At 37.0% G+C, this 18,095-nt stretch overlaps 1 protein-coding gene across 7 annotated transcripts in view; it reads left to right on the top strand.

Annotated features, from left to right (window-relative positions):
• LOC148676410 (neural cell adhesion molecule 2-like) overlaps positions 1-18,095 on the top strand; it is a 923,711-nt gene that overhangs the window by 366,107 nt on the left and 539,509 nt on the right. The window lies entirely within an intron of this gene.

Genomic DNA, 18,095 nt, shown 5'->3' with positions numbered 1-18,095 from the left:
CCTGCAATACAGCATTCAGAAAATAGTGTTGCCACTTGCAGTATCCCAGTCACAACCAGATATGTTTTGTTTAATGTTAAGTTTTTACTTATTCATCTTTTTGGTGTCATGATGAATCTTCACTGCTACTTTTCATATATGTATATGTACATAGAAAAGTGTGGGTTAACACATTTTCTTTTCCATCTAGAACCTGTGGAAATGCACTCACCAATGGAGTGCTTTATGGGTTGAGACAGAGTGCACTTTCATTAAGAAGTTATCGATTTATTTTTGATTAAATTTTTTTTCCGCCTCTTGGAATTGGAATTAGTGGGAGTTTCATTCACACAAAATCAATATGTTCTGAGGTGAGTGAGCTGGCATTACAGGGAGAAGGGAGAGTACAGGGAGTGGAGTTAGCATGGCCTCATAAAAACCAGGGCCATTTGTGTGGAGGAGTGCTCTAAAACCTATCTTAGTGTATCTGCCAACTCCAAGATATTTAGAGCCTAGACACAGCTCTTTTGTTGCACTTGTGAGTCAGCTGTGCCAGTTTTTAGGAGTCTAATGGTTGCAAGATCTTTTGAAATAAATATGAAGAATTTGCTTTCCGTCAAGAAAACATATACAGTGTACAGATGCAGCCATTCAAAATGCGCGGTAAAAACCCGCGGTACGGTAACCTACCCACAAGCCACCGCGGGGCACCGGAGGGTACCGCAGGGCAGGTGATTGGCTGGCCAAAATGACCGACAGGGGCACTCGTGGTGCATTGGTTGGTAGTGCAAAGATTTAATCATTTAATGTCTTTACTGTGCACATTTTAATCCGCTTAGTTTTGAATATTTATATGGATTTTACCACTAAAGGGAAATTTTAGTAGCTGAGCATAAAAAGAAGAGGAGCATAACGCATCTGAAGGTCATAAACGATATTAATTTAAAACATTACTGTATGTATGTAAACTGTACTGTGTATGGCTGGTCTTGGTAGTTTAAAGAAAAAATACACACCAGTCTTCCATTTCTCCCTAAACATTTTAAGCATGAAAGTTTTATGAAACGGTACCCAAATATGCGATTGCTGTATAGAATGAATTTTAATTAAAAAAAAAATATTTAACACGAACATTAAGCTGTTTACATCTTCCGCCTGAGAACAGTCACCCGTTGCTACCCAACGCAGAATGGTGATTGGCTGACACCATCTGACACCCCTCTGATTGGAGAAAAAAGACGTGCTGGTTTGCTATACCAGGAAGAGGATTTCTTTCAATTCTAAACGTGTATTTTAAAAGTTTAAGAAGTAAAAACCTTACAGCGTACACAGATTTCTAAACTGATCAGGATCGTTATCTTTGTCTTATGCATAATAATGTTCACCGCTCTGTCCAGCAAATTAATAATAAACTTTATTTTATATAGCTTTTTAAACGAATAAGTAATTAGATTGCTCATAAACCTAATCACTTGCTTTTTCTTTTTATTTAGGCTCAGATTTCAACTATAGATCGTATTATTAATAACCATAATAACAACCAAGCAACAAAAACAACCATATAAACATAATACCAACCAAAAACATAGATAACAACCACAATACAAAATCAAATAATCAAACCATTTTACACTCGCAAAGTCCTCCAATTATCATAATCCCGCCCCTTATGCAAAACCAAACCTTCCTCCCATCCCAGTTTATCCTGTTTATCATAAACAAAATCCACCTCAATTTTCAACATAAAGCATTACACAAAATCAATACCTCAACACTCCATACTCAACAACGATAATTCACAAACAGCCAGAACATGTAACTACACATTCCCAAACATACCCAAACATAGCCCCGCCCCTTAAGCAAAACCAACATCCCTCCCCTGTTCTCTCTCTCCCCTGGCGGTTGTAATTGTTTTTATTTTCAAATAAATTTTAGCAAAGTCATGTATTTTAAAAATCTTAAGATTTTTCTATTTATGTCTTTATTTAGTGGTTTCATTAGTGACAAAGGCTAAACTTTCTTGGAAAAATGTCTTTTATGTAAACCATGTTTGCTATTAATTCATTCAGGGCTAAAATATGTTCATTGTCTTCTAATGAAAGAAGGGTTCCTTTCGCCGTAGTCGGGAGCCTAGCCTTTAACTAGTAAGTACTGTATTTACTGGGTTTTTGAGGGGGGGGGGGGGTGTCTTTCGCTGGAAATCTCGCCTCCTACTTTGAAAATACCCGTGAAACCGGTTCAATTCGTCACAGCCAGCACTCCTGCAGAGAGTTGGGTTGTACTTGCAGTGCATACAGTACACGCATTATGCTCTTCGTTAATGTCTGTGAAGTTTTATTTAATCTCTGAGCCATACTGATTCTTCTGGAAGCCAGTTACCGCCAGGGAGTAAAAAAAAAAACACACTATGGTATTCTCTCCAATGCAGTGCAGTTAAAAACAAACCTCTGATGCTGCTCCTAAATGAATATCGTTTATGACCATCAGAAGCTTTATGCTCCTTTTCTTTTTTGCAGTGGATTGAACAGGGAGAGGCATTTCATGATGTACTTTTCACTGATGAAACAACAGTGGCTCTGGAACAGTTTTCAACCAAGTCGTTTTATAGGGGAGATATGTACACGTTACTGAAGCTAAAAGTTTAGCCTTTGTCACTAATGTAAACACTAAATAAAGACATATAGAAATTCCATTTTTAGGATCAGAGTCTTACATGTGGTTATTTCGAAAACGTTTGTACGTGCTCCTTCTTACCATGTTACTGTTTACCGTTACTGACCATATTAAGTTTAAGTGCCTGTGGGCACTTTTCCTGTCCATGGGGGGTGGACCGTCTTTCATTAGAAGGTTAGTCTGTTCTACTCTGAGAATGTAGAGGCGGTGGGAAGTCATTTAATTAGTATTAAAATCTTAGTTATCTTTCTAGTTCACAGGTTTGCATGCATAATTTAATTTTGAAAGCCACTGAGACATCAGGTACTACTGTTGTATTTATGAAAAAGAAACAAAAAAAAAACATACTAACAACTGTGCCATCCTACTCCTTAGTTAATACATTTTATTCATAAACAGTTAACATTGTTAGGACCATCAGGAATAGCAGCAGAACACTTTAAGAACCTCGATGAAGAGGGGATTCAGTGGCTGACGAGATTGCTAAACAATATTGCAAAGGAAGAGAGAATTCCAGAAGAATGGACAAAAAGCAGTATGGTTACCATCTACAAGGAGAAAGGAGACCCAATGGAGTGTAAAAACTATAGAGGAATAAAACTTCTGGAACATGGATTGAAAATCCTGGAAAAAATTCTGGACAAGAGACTCAGGAAGATAATCAGGATCCACAACTCACAATTTGGATTCTCAGCGGGGAAAAGCACAACAGATGCCATTTTTGTGATGAGACAGTTACAGGAGAAGACACTAGAGAAAGGGAAAAAGCTGTATGTGGCCTTTCTGGACTTGGAGAAGGCATATGACCGTGTGCCCAGAGAGGTGGTGTATTGGTGCTTGAGGAAGAAAGGAGTACCAGAAAGCATGGTGAAGTTAGTTCAAGCAACCTATAGAGATACAACTACAAAGATGATAACACAACAGGGAGAGACAAAAGAGTTTGAAATCACAGTTGGAGTACACCAAGGATCAGCACTAAGTCCTTTCCTTTTCATAAACATTATTGACACACTGACAGAGGAGGTAAGAACAGAAGTGCCTTGGGAACTCATCTTTGCTGATGATGTGGCACTGATGGCAGACTCAGAAGTAGAACTACAGGAGAAAGTGTTCAAATGGCAGAGGAGTCTGGAAAAGGGTGGACTGAAAATGAATGCAGAAAAATCTGAAATAATGGTAATGGAGAGAAGAGGAGATACTATGACCAATGTTGAGGAGACAAATGGAGGAAAACTGAAACAAGTTGATGACTTTAAATACCTTGGATCAAAACTGGTAAAGGGAGGAGAAACACTGGAGGCAGTAAAACAAAGAGTGAAAGCTGGATGGAACAAGTGGAGAGAAATAACTGGAATAATCTGTGACAGGAAAATTCCCAGAAAGTTAAAGTGCAAAATGTACAAGACTGTGATTAGACCTGTATTACTATATGGAGCTGAATGCTTGGCAGTTGGAAAGAGGGAAGAGAACTTGATGAGAAGAACTGAAATGAGGATGTTGAGATGGATTCTGCAGATTTCAATGAAGGATAAGATCAGAAATGAAGAAATCCGTAGACGATGTAGGGTGGTGGATGTGGTTGAGAAGATGCGAGAAGCGAGGTTACGGTGGTATGGACATATCATGAGGAGGGACGTTGAGGAAGTAACAAAGAGGGTAATGGAATTTGAGGTGGAAGGTAACAGAGGAAGAGGCAGGCCTAGAAAGAGATGGATAGATTGTGTGAGAAAAGATATGGAGGTATGTGAAGTGAGTGAGGAAGATGTGCTCGACAGAGACAAATGGAGAAGAGCAACCAAAGCAGCTGACCCCAGGACAGTCTGGGACTAAGGCTGTGAAAAAGAAGAAGAAGAAGAAGTTAACATTGTTAGCAAAATATTCTGAATTATATTTAACCCTATTTTTTCTTTAGTTTTGTATTTAACTTATTATATGATAGTCAGACTTAATGTATATTAATGTATATTTGAACAATGAAAATATATTTTTACAAGATTTTACATTAAGCACTTAAAATTAATATGGTTAATAATAGTAAACTGTAACATGCTGTTACAAGATCGGTTAACTGCGAAGAAAATCCTTTCAGAGAAAATGTTTCAGGTGTGAAGAACAAACCTGTTCCCACACACCCTGCCCCCACTACCATTAGAATATACACAAACATTTTAGCGTTTCATTCTGAGCAGAAGACCCTCACACCTGAAGAGTGCTGGCTGTGACGAATTAAACCGGTTTTACAGGTTTCAATCACAGATTGGGACTCAGTAAAGTAACACACAGCGCCACAGCGGTACCTAACCAAAATCCGCAATATGGAAACAGAACCTAATTGTTGATAGATGATAGATGATGTACTCGTAACATTTTTTCAAGACGAACTACAACATTTAAAAAATGACTTGTATGTACTTGATATCTCTAATCAATCCACGGGTTCCAGCACAAAACGAAACTAAAACGCATACCGTTTAGCGCTTCTTATTAGTTGCTCAAAAGTAATTTGACCGTATGAAATGCATAATATAAACCTAGAAACATATACGTGAGCAGTACTTAAGCACTGTAGTATCGGTGTTAAGACATACCTCTCAAATACTGTAAATCAAGTTAAAAATATCTCAAGACCGATTCTGGTCGTAATGAAACCATGTTTCGTGTATGTTTTCTTTTTCATCTTGAAATAACTCATTTCTAAATACCCTTTTCACTGTTAACATCTTGTAGCAACTTTGCGACAAAATATACACTCTGATAGTTCATCCTGCTACCAACATTAAATAAAACAAATCTTAAGATTTCTATATTTATGTCTTTATTTAGTGGTTTCATTCGAAACTTACAATGTTTAGGGAGAAATGGAATACTGGTGTGTATTTTTTTCTTTAAAGTACCGAGACCAGCCATATACTCTATGTTTATGTTAAGATTTCCCTTCAGTGGTAAAATTAGATATGAATATTCAATACTTAAACGGGCACAGTTAAGACATTAAATATACATATACATATTGTATACAGTACAGTTTGCATACGGTAATATGTTTATGTTACGCGATTAAAAAATAAATAAATAAAACTGAAAGGTCCAGCACCAGCTGGATTCGAACACACAACCTGCCAGTTGGTAGTCACGCACCTAGACCAGTAGGCTACAAGACAGCTCGCATAAGCAGGCAGGCGAAACAGCCCTGCCGCAGTACACGGATATAATCATACCGTTATTAAATTCTTTAGATACGCGATTCCATATTATATTCCCTTTTAATCAAATTCTAAAAGTATGCTTGTTGACTCCGGTATCACGTTAGTTAAAGACTTCAAAGCTTACAATGTTTAGGGAGAAATGGAATACTGGTGTGTATTTTCTTCTTTTCATGATAGGTGTCGCATTTTAAATAATTTTCGTAGTTAGAAATTATGAAATGCCCTGTTAAAAGCAAGGAAGTTTTTATGCCCGTTGAAGTAAAACAAAATGCCTGACAAAGTATGGCTTGGACAGATTCCAAGTGCTTGTACAAATGTGCTAAAGAAATTATACTTTGAGTATACAGCTTGTCCAAAGTCATCCATTATTAATACTATTAGTAATATCTTCAGTAAAGGCTTTGATGCATAAATATTTCTGATAAAGGTAGGTTGTGTACTTTTGTCCAACTGAGCAATCTTGCTTTCATAAAATATACCAACATTTGAATGACTGATGATTAACATGCTGTAATACACAGTTCAAAATTAAAGGCTCGAATGCTGTACATGAGAGGTTAAGCTGGCGGTTTTACAAGGCGACGCCGGATAGCTAGTCACGTGACACACGTGATACCGCGTGATACCCCCGTGGGCGTGTCGCGGTATGCCGTGAAATACCCATTTTGAATGGCTGCATCTGTATACTGTGAGGCAATAAAAGCATAACAAGTGCAATGGGTTATAATATTAATTCGTTATATTTTTAATGTCTCTCACTATACAGTATATCAAAATATATGCCTACATAAGGGCTACCATATTATAACCACAGACTATATCTACAAAAGCATATGTTGTACATATGAGGAGAATGTTCATGCTGTACCATGCTGTATAATTATGCTTTACTTAAGTGGTGACCACTTGTGAGGAATCTTCCACTCTTTTGGAATTTCCTTCTTATTGAACAAATATATATATATAAATGTAAACATTAAACTGGAACGATGAATGCTTATAGGGGTTATCAAAAGTATCCACTTCTCTTGAACATTTTCACATTTGATTGTATTACAATATGGATTCATTATATATTTAACTGAGCTTTTTTGGCATTCAATGACGCACAAAACCCAAATATGACAAAGTGAAAGCTGAGCCTCCTAAATAAATTATGAATATAAAACAGAAAATAACTGATTGCATAAATTATTATTTCATACCATAACACAATAAAATGTGAAAAAGTCCAAGGGAAGTGAATACTTTTGATACCCAGTGTATGTTGTCCAACATTATCATCCATCCTATCCTATTAGTCTTTAAACTATGTAACATTGGACAAAATTGGCAATTCAGCATTTGTGAATAAGACATCAAGGGCACAGCTTACCCCCTGCTACCCCAGTTCATTCTAGTTTTATATTCTAGAAATAAGTCCATGATAATAGTTATTATATTTAATATTATGTGTTTTATAAAGTGCATCTTAGGTTAAAAATGTAAGCTTTAGGCTTCATCTAACTCACTTAAAATTAAAATTAAATTAAAAAGTAACTTCAAATTATTGTTAGTTTAATACTTAATATTAAGATAAGAGGAGGGGGGATATTTTTCATAAAATGAATTGGCATAGCAATTTATGAAAAAAAGTATTGAATTAGGTTAGTATATCAAAGAACGCTCAAATGAGTTAATGTTCATTAAAATAAATGTATATATTTATTTTATGTTTATAACCATAACATATTCACAAAGTTATTGAAAGTAAAATGGAAAATATTTTTTTATAAGGTATGCTGACATTTATTTGAACAGACACGAGAAGTAAAATTATTAAGCTGATTAACATTTCTCATCAACTGTGTTGATTATTAGTGGTGAACTGTGAAAATCATAGGCTTGTGATGCATTTTTTGTATCACGTTGGATCTGCTGTATTGTAAGCTCCTGCTGTATTGTAAGCTCTGCCCTGCTCCTCTTGTGCAGCCGGAACAAACATATGCGTGTTCAGTAATTTCTGAACCTTTGATGTCACACATCACCCCAGCTCTTGAAAATGCTCAATTGGATCTCAAATTGAATGCAACTTGTAAGAAAGATACTGTTACACAAGCAACTTGAGGATAATTGCTATCCTACTGGAATGTTTTTAAGACAATTAGCCCACAGGAATATGAGCAAGTGAGATCCCAGGATTTCATAAATGTAGTGCCATTCAGTCTGGTTGCAATGTAGTTATGTACATAACTACATAAAATTAGTGACTACACTTCCCAGACCATCACATACAGTATGTACTCTCCATCTATTACTCTGTTGCTTGTCTTGCTAATGTCCACCAGAGTATTCTGCGTAAAACCCTAATTTATATCTAAAAATGACTTGGCTCTGGAGGAGCCAGTCTGCTTGAGGTAACTTAAACCAGATTCCAACAAAATGATGGCATGAAGGCATTGCTCACTTGATATGAGGGATATACTAACTCCCATCAACGCTTTTCTTTCTTGATTTTCCCCAGGCTTGACAATACTGTACCTGTGGCCAACAGACTTTAATTATTAAATTATGCTTTATTAAGTATAAGATTAATTATATCGACCTAAAACATTATATTTTGTCTATTTTGTAGCTAGATAAATATTATCTTTATAGTCCACTATACAGGAATGTTTGGCTATCTTAAAAAATAAAATCAGTAGCAGTTTTAATTTGTTTATGGGGCACATTAATGGCACAAACCAAGTTTGAAGTATTTTATTAGACTTATATAAAGATTGTATTGTTATGGCTAAATACCCTAGCTTTAACTGAACCCTAACGCGGGATCAGGGCTGGTCTAAGGGCTGTGGTTACAGGAAGAAATAGCAGTACTTATCCAAATCACAGATCAAGTCTTGTCAGGCATAGATTGTGAAACCGGAATGTCAGATAATAGGTAGCACAGTACTAGAGGTTAACAGGAAAGTAAAGCTCCTCTGGTGAACCAATACTGAGCATGGTGAATATGGAAGTGAGTCCTTATAGAGTTTGATGCTGACGTGACTGATTGGGTAATTGAGTAATGCATCTGCTTGAGTGGGAATTGGCAAGGTCTTGTGATGGATTATGCATAACAGTGAGGTGTATACTCTAATGTATTTGGCAACACTATAATTTATCCATCATACCAATAAAACCCTTTTAATTTAATGTTTCCTTAATTATTAGTTTTACAAGTGGGGTTAAAACAAAAAAAATGGAATATTGACCCATGTGAGTGAGGTTTTGTGAAATTACTAAGAAAATATTGAAATTTTTGAGGACAATAGGATAATGAGCACTTTGATGTCAATCTGTCAAGGTCTAAAATCCATTTTCTGTTACTGTTACTTCTATGTCAGCAATTGTAATTATAGTTATCAAGCCATTTCTTCATCATAAGTAGAAAAACATATTCTACATTCTCTTTTTATCATTGCTATCAATTATTTAAGCTACAATACAAGTAGTTTAAATATTCTTAAATACAGATGCAGCCATTCAAAATGCACGGTACAAACCCGTACTGCGGGCAAATACGCGTGCGCCACCACGCCATATCGTGGTATGTGACTGGCTGGCCAAAATAACCGACGGGCACTCGTGGTGCATTGGTCTGTAGTGAAAAGATTTAATCATTTAATCTCTTTACTGTGCACATTTTAATCCAATTAGTATTGAATGTTTATATGAAATTTGACCACTAAAGGGAAATTTTAGTAGCTGAGCATAAAAAGAAGAGGAGCATAACACATCTGAAGGTCATAAACGATATTAATTTAGGAACATACAGTAAACATATTACTGTATGTAAACTGTACTGTATATGGCTGGTCTTGGTATTTTAAAGAAAAAATACACACCAGTCTTTCATTTCTCCCTAAACATTTTAAGCATCAAAGTTTTATAAAACGGTCCCCAAATATACAATTGCCGTATAGAATTAATTTTAATTTTAAAAATTTATTCAACACAAAAATTAAGCTGTTCACATTCCTCCGCCTGAGAATATAGTCACTCGTTGCTATGCAACGCAGAAACACAGCCACAGGTAACTAGCAAAGAGAGGACATTAGCTAGCCAGTATGATAAAGGAATAAATGATTTTTTTATTCTTTTGCACATTTATTTGAACATTTCCATCGATTGTACAAGCACTTGGAAACTGTCCAATCCCTAGTTCGTCTGCATTTTCTTTTATGCTCCGGGCATGCTCCCACTAGCGCCGGTCTGTGTCTTCTAGGATATAATGCCGGCAATTTGTGTTAAAACTGGGTTTCCAATAACACCGCAGCAAACTTTTGTTTTTATGTCCAGTATAACGGACAATCTCCCTTGTTTTTAACTGAGCGTTTCATAATTTCCTAAAATGAAATGCGACAGAATTCTGGGGTGTCCCTATACCAGAGATTACGGTACGGCTTCAGAATGGTGATTGGCTGACACCATCTGACACCCCTCTAATTGGGGAAAAAAGACCTGCTGATCTGTTCTACATACCAGGAAGACAACAGCATATATTGCTTCTATTCGAAACCTGTATTTTAAAAATTTAATTAAGAAGTAAAAGCCTTACAGCGTACACAGATTTCTAAGCTGATCAGGAGGAAGAAAACACCCGTGTTTTGTGCATAAAAAGTGGTTATTAACTATCGAAACCTGTTTTTATTTCGCTTGGTAATCTACCTGAATGCCGAACTACAATATCTGAGAAGAACCACAATTGAACTAGTGTTGATAGTAAGAGAGAGAGAGTCCCCGTTACCCCCATTTTTATTTAAATCGCAAACGCATGTTTAATTAAATGTCTTTTTTGATTCACAATCAGACAAATGCAACGTAAATTGTTATCTTTGTTTTCTAAGTATCTAAATAAACTTTCAGCATAGCTTTCCCCCCCTTTTGATTTATTTTTCTTGGGATTTTGGGATCAAACGTAGAAAGATTAGATTGTAATCATTTTTATTTTTTAAATACATTTAAGAAAAGTGTAATCTATGCTAAAAAGCTGTATTTGTTTAAAACCACTCGATTCTTATATTAATGGAGTTTAGTTGATACTGTTTAAACTTTTAATTATTTTAAACTGTATTACAGCATTCTACACATTCTTACAAGAGAAGAGAGAAAACGCAAGCCTTCTTCAGATGTGAGGGTCTTCTGCTCAGAATGAAACGCTAAAATGTAATGTAGGCGCTCTGAATGGGTTTTATTATGATTTGGGCTTGATTGAGGTCGCTGCCTTTCATCTAAAATCCTGCTTGAATCCTTCTAAACTACCTTCAAGGTAACAGTGAAACGGGCAGACAGTCTGGGGAGAACGCCCGTTTTCCATGTAAATAGCTCCCTGGTTCCGCACCCCCTGGTGATACTCTCTCTCTTTTCTCTCTTGCTCTCTCTCGGGCTGGGGGGGCTTGTCTTGTGTCTCTCTCTCATCTGGGAACGGGAGTGCTGCTGGAAGGTGTTTACGGAAACACCCGATCATCAGCTTGAAAGATTTCAGTGCTTTGTGTATATTCTAATGGCAGTGGGGGCAGGGTGTGTGGGAACAGGTTTGGTTGAATTGCATTGGGGATCTATGTTCTTCACACCTGAAACATTTTCTCTGAAAGCATTTTCTTCCCAGTTTAGCCAATCTTGTTACAGCATGTTACAGTTTACTGTTACTGACCATATTAATATTAAGTGCTTAATGCCATTTTTTGACCACGCACAAATATTCTTATGTCCATATCTTCGCAAGGGAATCACTGGGAATTGTAATACTAATTAAATGACCGCGGGCACTTTCCACCCTCTCTGACAGCAGGAACATTCCTATTCTTAGCTCAGCAGCTTATTACAAATAGGGTGTTCAAACTGTTTTTTTTTACACAGTGACACAGCGTCGCGTTGTGAATCAGTTTTTCCGTGTTTACAAAGAAACTGGAATACAGTGACACTATCTGCTATATAGATACATATTTTTAGATATTTAGACCCTTATATTAATATCATTATTAATAATAATGATAATCGGCCAGTGAAAGCTCTGTTGTCCTTCACATGAATGCCTGAAACATTTTACCGAACCCAGGATTTTACACTATATTCTCCATTATAAAATGGATAATTCCGGTCCTGAAGTCTGATTGCCTGACATACGTTCGAAGAAGTCCTATATTTTCTAATATAGGCACATCCCGGAATTTTGACTTCACTGTGTGATGAAGAAATTTTAAAGACTACTTCTTAGGGTAGATAAAAAAGCTTGGATTCTCATGTACAGTATCTTATACACATATCTTTTTCTGTTGTCTTCGTTGATCTCTTGAGGATCCTTGTGATATTTTGAGCTCTCGTTGAATGATAAAAGTGTTGCAGTTTAAATCATTGTTAGAAATTATGAAATGCTCTGTTAAAAGCAAGGGAGTTTTTATGTCTGTTACAGTAAAAGAAAATGCCCGACGAACTAGAGATTGGACAGTTTTTCAGTGCTTGTGCAATTGATGGAAATGTTCAAATAAATGTGCTAAAGAAATAAACAAAAAAAGTAATTTATTCCTTTATCCTATTGACTAGCTAATGTCCCGTCCTTGTTAGTTAGATCAACAAAATGCTGTGGTGTTACTTTTTGTTGATGAAAAAATAAAGTATTTTCATGTAAAATGACGGTTACAAATAATGTGGACCAATGTAATACTTTGAGTTTACAGCTTGTCCAAGGTCAGTCATTATTAATACTATTAGTAATATCTTTGGTAAAGGCTTTGATGCATAAAATATTTCTGCATAATTAAAATATTTATGATAAAGGTAGGTTGTGTACTTTTGCCCAACTGAGCAATCTTGCTTTCATAAAATATACCAACTTTTTAATGACTGATGATTAACATGCTGTAATTCACAGTTTAAATTTAAAAGCTCAAATGCTGTACATTAGAGGTTAAGCTTTATTAGCTCCTCCTGGCGGTTTTACAAGGTGATTTCGGATACTTTCCGATATGACGTCATATGACGCGTTCCACTGCGTCATACCGCGTTATGATGCGACACCATGGTGTACCTTACGCGTTTTGAATAGCTGCATCTGTAGCATTAGCTTATAATGCTCTAATTATAATAACGAACCATAAAGCCGATATATGCAGTGTTAAATCCACTGAAAGTGATTTCTCTCCCCTGGATGAGCTGAACGCCTATTATGCTTGCTTTGACAAGGAAATCACAAAACCACCTTTGCTCCCGGCCACTGATGATCCAGCCATGTCTGTCACTGAGGCTGAAGTCAGGGCAACTTTCAGACAGGTGAACGGCAAGTCCTGTGCTGACCTGTTGGCCACGGTTTTAACAGATATTTTTACAGATATTATTTCATCTTTTTTGTAACAGACAAATACATTCTGGATCCTGAGATGAAGTTTAAACAGATGAGTTATATTGCATGCAAGGAACAATTAAAACAAAGTATTGTTCAAAGTGGCAGTACAAAACTTCCACTTTATATAGCCCTTTTCTGCGGCTTCTGACGTAGCTCATTACTATGGTAATGGGAGGAGGTCACGGTGTTCCGACAGTTCACAGACTTTGGCCAAATGGTCAGTGTTAGGTTTCCTTCCTTGAAAAGAGGGGTTTCTAGCTGACATCTGGAATCCTTATCAGTTATCCCCCTTTCCTGCCATAACTCTAAGCCTGGAATGTCTTGTGTCACAAGAAGTCCAGTCCTTGTGCAGAAAGGAATCAGTTAACCCCTTCCTCACATCTTATATCTTTCTTCATCTTTAATCTTTTACAATCTTCCATTCTCTTGTTTTAAGAAAACTACCATTATTCCAGTGCCAAAGAAAAATTCTGTGACCTCTTTTAATTATTACATACCAATACATCTACCGTATTGAAATGCTGGTCATGAGGCATGTAACGTTGCCATAGCCGGCCCAGGGACGCCAAAATGTAATGTAGTGTGCTCTCTGAAGGCACCAGTTCTGTAGGGTTTGGGCATTTACTGGGACAATTATTAATTGTAGCAGTAAATCACAAAATTGATTCTTTTGATGGCTTTAGAATCCAACCATGCGATATAACTCAAACAAAGCACACACACAGGTACTAATACACGAGGATACATTTATTAATACATAGAATATGCATGTAAAACTAACAGATCTTATCGAGAGGGTTATCAGAATACAAAAGGTATATATTCAGTCAGTTACAAAGAGTTACATATATCAAGAGGACATACGTTCAGTATATCATTCATTTAGACCATTTCGTAAATGAACTTGGTTATAACTTCTACATTAGATACTCAAAACAAGTACATAACTCTTAGGAATTAAATTGATATCAACTGGTTGGGATAACAATTGAATTCTCGAGCTGTAATGCATTGAAGTTGAATACTCATCCAATCTTTGGGGATTCAGATCTCCTGCGGGCACAAAGAAACAGTTGCAGGCTGTTGCTGTCCAATCCGCGCTCTCTGGCTCGGTGCCAGGCTGTGCTGTGCGGCTTGCGACGGTGCGCTGCAGATGCTCACTGGCCTGGCTTTAACTAGCAAAGTTTGTGCACAGGAGAAAAGATGACTGTGGGTCCCAGCAAGTCAGGAAGAGGACCGGTTCGTTCCTGATGAAGAGCTAGTTCTGAATAGTGATTCAGCTGTCCACAGTTCTGACCGGTTCACGAGGCCTGCTGCTGGTGCTAACCTCGGGTGGATCCTCTGGTTACTCTCTGGCAACCTCCGCTCTAGACTCTTAGAACAAAGGAAAGTTCTGGCACTCTGACACACTGGCCGTTCCGTGGTTGTCCGGGCTGAGTCTCAGGATGGTCAGGAGGTGCGCTGCGAGAATGTCCTGCCCTTGGGAGCCTTCTGCTCCTGGGCCGTCCTGCCCTGGAATTCTCCTTTGAATTCCCTTTAGAAAAGTCCACAGAATTCTCCTGAATCTCACTGAATCTCTCAGGCTCTCTGTGTTGCCTGTTTTTACCTGGTGGAACTTCAGCTCGTTGATTGGCTGAAAGTTCCATGGGATCAGAGTCCCACGTGGGTTACTCGGCCCTACCAGTCCCTGATTGGTTGATCAAGGTGAGATATGAGTCACTTACTCCTGACACTTAGGAATGCAGTCCAGATGTCCATCTGGCACTCCCTAGACAGATAGGCGCCAATGGATGACCATTGATCATGATAGCCAGGCTTAGCTAAGTGCATCCCCCTTTGGGAGCTGTCCTAGGAAACCTTATCAAAAGAAACCTTAAATCAGCCTGCATGAATAGTTTCTCTGTGGCTGCACCACAGAGATGAACAGAGAAATGGGGCCTCATTTGGGAAGGTTCAGAACACTTAATTCTTTCTCATTAATAAGCCTCGCCGCTACAGGCACATTAACACAATGGTATCTGAGCACTTATATCCCCTGCAGTTTGCATATCTGCATAATAGGTGCACTGACGACGCTACATCCCTGTCTCTTCAGACTGCCCTAGCTCATTTGTATGATAAAGACACATACATCAGAAAGCACTTTATTGATTACAGCTCCGCATTGAATGCTATAGTTTCATCCAGACTAGTCAGGAAGCTTAATAACCTGGGCTTCAACACCTCTCTATGCAGCTGTATTATGGATTTCCTGACTGGCAGACCACAGTCTTTCCTCCATGCTGACTGTCATTATGGGTGACCCTCAGGACTGTGTGCTTAGCCTCTGCTGTTTTCCTTGTTTACCCATGATTGTGTGGCTCCAACACCATCTACAAATATGCTGATGACACTACCATCATTGGCTGAATCACCGGTAATGATGAGACAGCTTAAAGGGGTGAGGTCAGGAACCTGGTGGAGTAGTGCCTTGACAATCACCTCTCCCTCAACATCAGTAAAACCAAAGAGCAGATCATCGATTTTAGAAAGCAGGGTGGGGACCACACCCCTGTTCACATCAATGGGGTGGCTGTTGAGATGATTAGCAGGTTCAAGTTCTTGGGTGCCTTCATCGCTAATGATTTAATGTGGTCCCAGCATGTAACTGGAGCTACAAAGAAGGCACAACAGTGCCTTTACTTCGTCAGGCAGTTGAAAAAATATGGTATATCTTTAACTGTCCTTACTGCATTTTACATTGTCTGCGCTAATGAGAGTGTGCTCACATATGTTATTACAGCAGCTTATTGTCTGACTGGAAGACATTACAGGGGGTTGGTCATTGGAGTGCAGCTCCCCCCTATTTCAGACATTTTTACAACTGGCTGTCTCAGAAAGGCTGGAAGTATCGCTAAGGATACCAGTCATCCTGGTTTCTAATTTTTCTCCCCCCTTCCCTCAGGTAAGCTTTATAGGAGCATAAAGGCACATACATCCAGGTTCAGAGAGAGTTTCTTCCAACCAGCTGTCAGATTACTGAACTCTACCCCTACAGTACCACTGAATCACACTGATGTGTTTTATTTCTAAGATGTATGTTAACTTGTTGTTGCTGCTGCTGTTCTGTGTTTGGTGTTTCCTTAATGTCTTTGTATTTGAGCAAACATGCAAATATGCATTTCATTGCACTTGTGCATATGACAGTAAACTCTAATACTACTACTACTACTACTACTACTACTATTAACACACTGTGAAGTAATGTTAAACCACATTATTACCATCGTTCTAATACTACAAACGTTTCAGATTTTGCATTTTTACTTTATTTCATCTGCAGTTTTAAAAATGTAGGATAATCTGACAGACTTTTGCTGTAATGTTCAATTGTTAGCTATGGAGTTTTGTAAATTCTTTTAAACCTTCTGATATGCTAATGCCATGGATAACACAAAGTAAAGTTTTATAAAATCATATAAGATGCAGCCATTCAAAATACGCGGTAAAATCCCGTACTGCATGAAATTATCTACAGTTTAGCGCATTATACTGCAGTACATGATTAGCAGGCCAAAATAACCGACAGGCAGCACTTATGGTACATTGGTTGTTAGTGAAATGACTGATTCATTTAACCTCTTTACTGTGCATGTTTAAATCTGCTTAATATTGAATAATAATATGGAATTTTACAACTTTTTACAAAAAAACTCACATGCTGGAGGTCAGGGGTTCGAACCCAGCTCTCGAGTTTTCTTTTAACAAATAAACATTTCTTTGAAAAACTTAAATAGTAAATATTATCGACACTATATTGAATATGTTGGTATTTCTAAATATCACAACACATTCAAAGTTAAGTCATTTATTAATAACAATGAATAATTTCAAACTGCTTGTATTTTAAAATTATATTTTGTTCGGGGTGATTTGTCACTGTTTTCACATGCTTCAATTTATTAAACGTCTATTTTTGATACAGGGTATTCCAGACCTCTGTTTAATTTCTGAAACTCCCTCTGTATTCCATGTTTTAACCTTTTCTATGAATACTTGCGCTTGTTATCACAGTAAAAAGCCTCATACTTTTTAGAATCTGCTAAATAGAGAATATAATATGGAATCGCTTATCTAAAGAAATTAATAACAATATTTATTTAAGGATCTAAATATATGTATTTATATAGCTGGTAGTATTACTGTAATCCACTTTATTTGTAAACACATTTTATTTTTAATTTGACTCATTCACGCATAATTACTTTAGAAACATTTTTAAGCTGTTTGTCTCAGCTGTGTTTCCGAGCAGCCCATGCCCGTTTGCTAGTAGGAGTTCTGTCTAGGTGATCTGAGTACCCTTTTTGGGCACACATTTATTTTCTAACAAAGTCTTTTTAAAAATTAAAAAAAATATATGTACATTATATTAACATTTTTTCGTTTTTTTATATTATATTATATATTTTTTTTATATTTTATATACTGTAACATATTCAATATTAAGTGATATTGATAATGAAATAAAAATGTGAATGACATAGAGCCTGCAACCTACAGATTTAAAGATTGTGATTTGTGAAAAAAATCACAGCTTCAATTTAAACACTATCTAGTACCTCGTTGCATTTTTAGAAACCTTAGTTTGAATAAAGTGGATCCCAGGTGCAAGTGACTTCATAACGTGAGAAGGCATTATGCTATATTTTTTATGCATTAATTGAAGCCTTCTGAAGTCACTCAAAAACAAAAAGGTAACATAATATTGTGTGGCACGATGGGCAACAGATTCTTTTAATTTTTAAAGATTTGTCTAAAATAGACATTGCATGGTTTTAAAACCCATAAAAATAGGTTTAGTTAAAAACACGAAATCCACAAAAAAACAGGTG

Source organism: Lepisosteus platostomus, chromosome 2, assembly GCF_059453375.1.
Source record: "Lepisosteus platostomus isolate fLepPlt1 chromosome 2, fLepPlt1.hap1, whole genome shotgun sequence".
In the NCBI taxonomy this organism is placed as follows: Eukaryota; Metazoa; Chordata; class Actinopteri; order Semionotiformes; family Lepisosteidae; genus Lepisosteus; species Lepisosteus platostomus.
The sequence above is the reverse complement of the archived record's forward strand: the minus strand, read 5'-3'. Positions and strand labels throughout refer to the sequence as shown.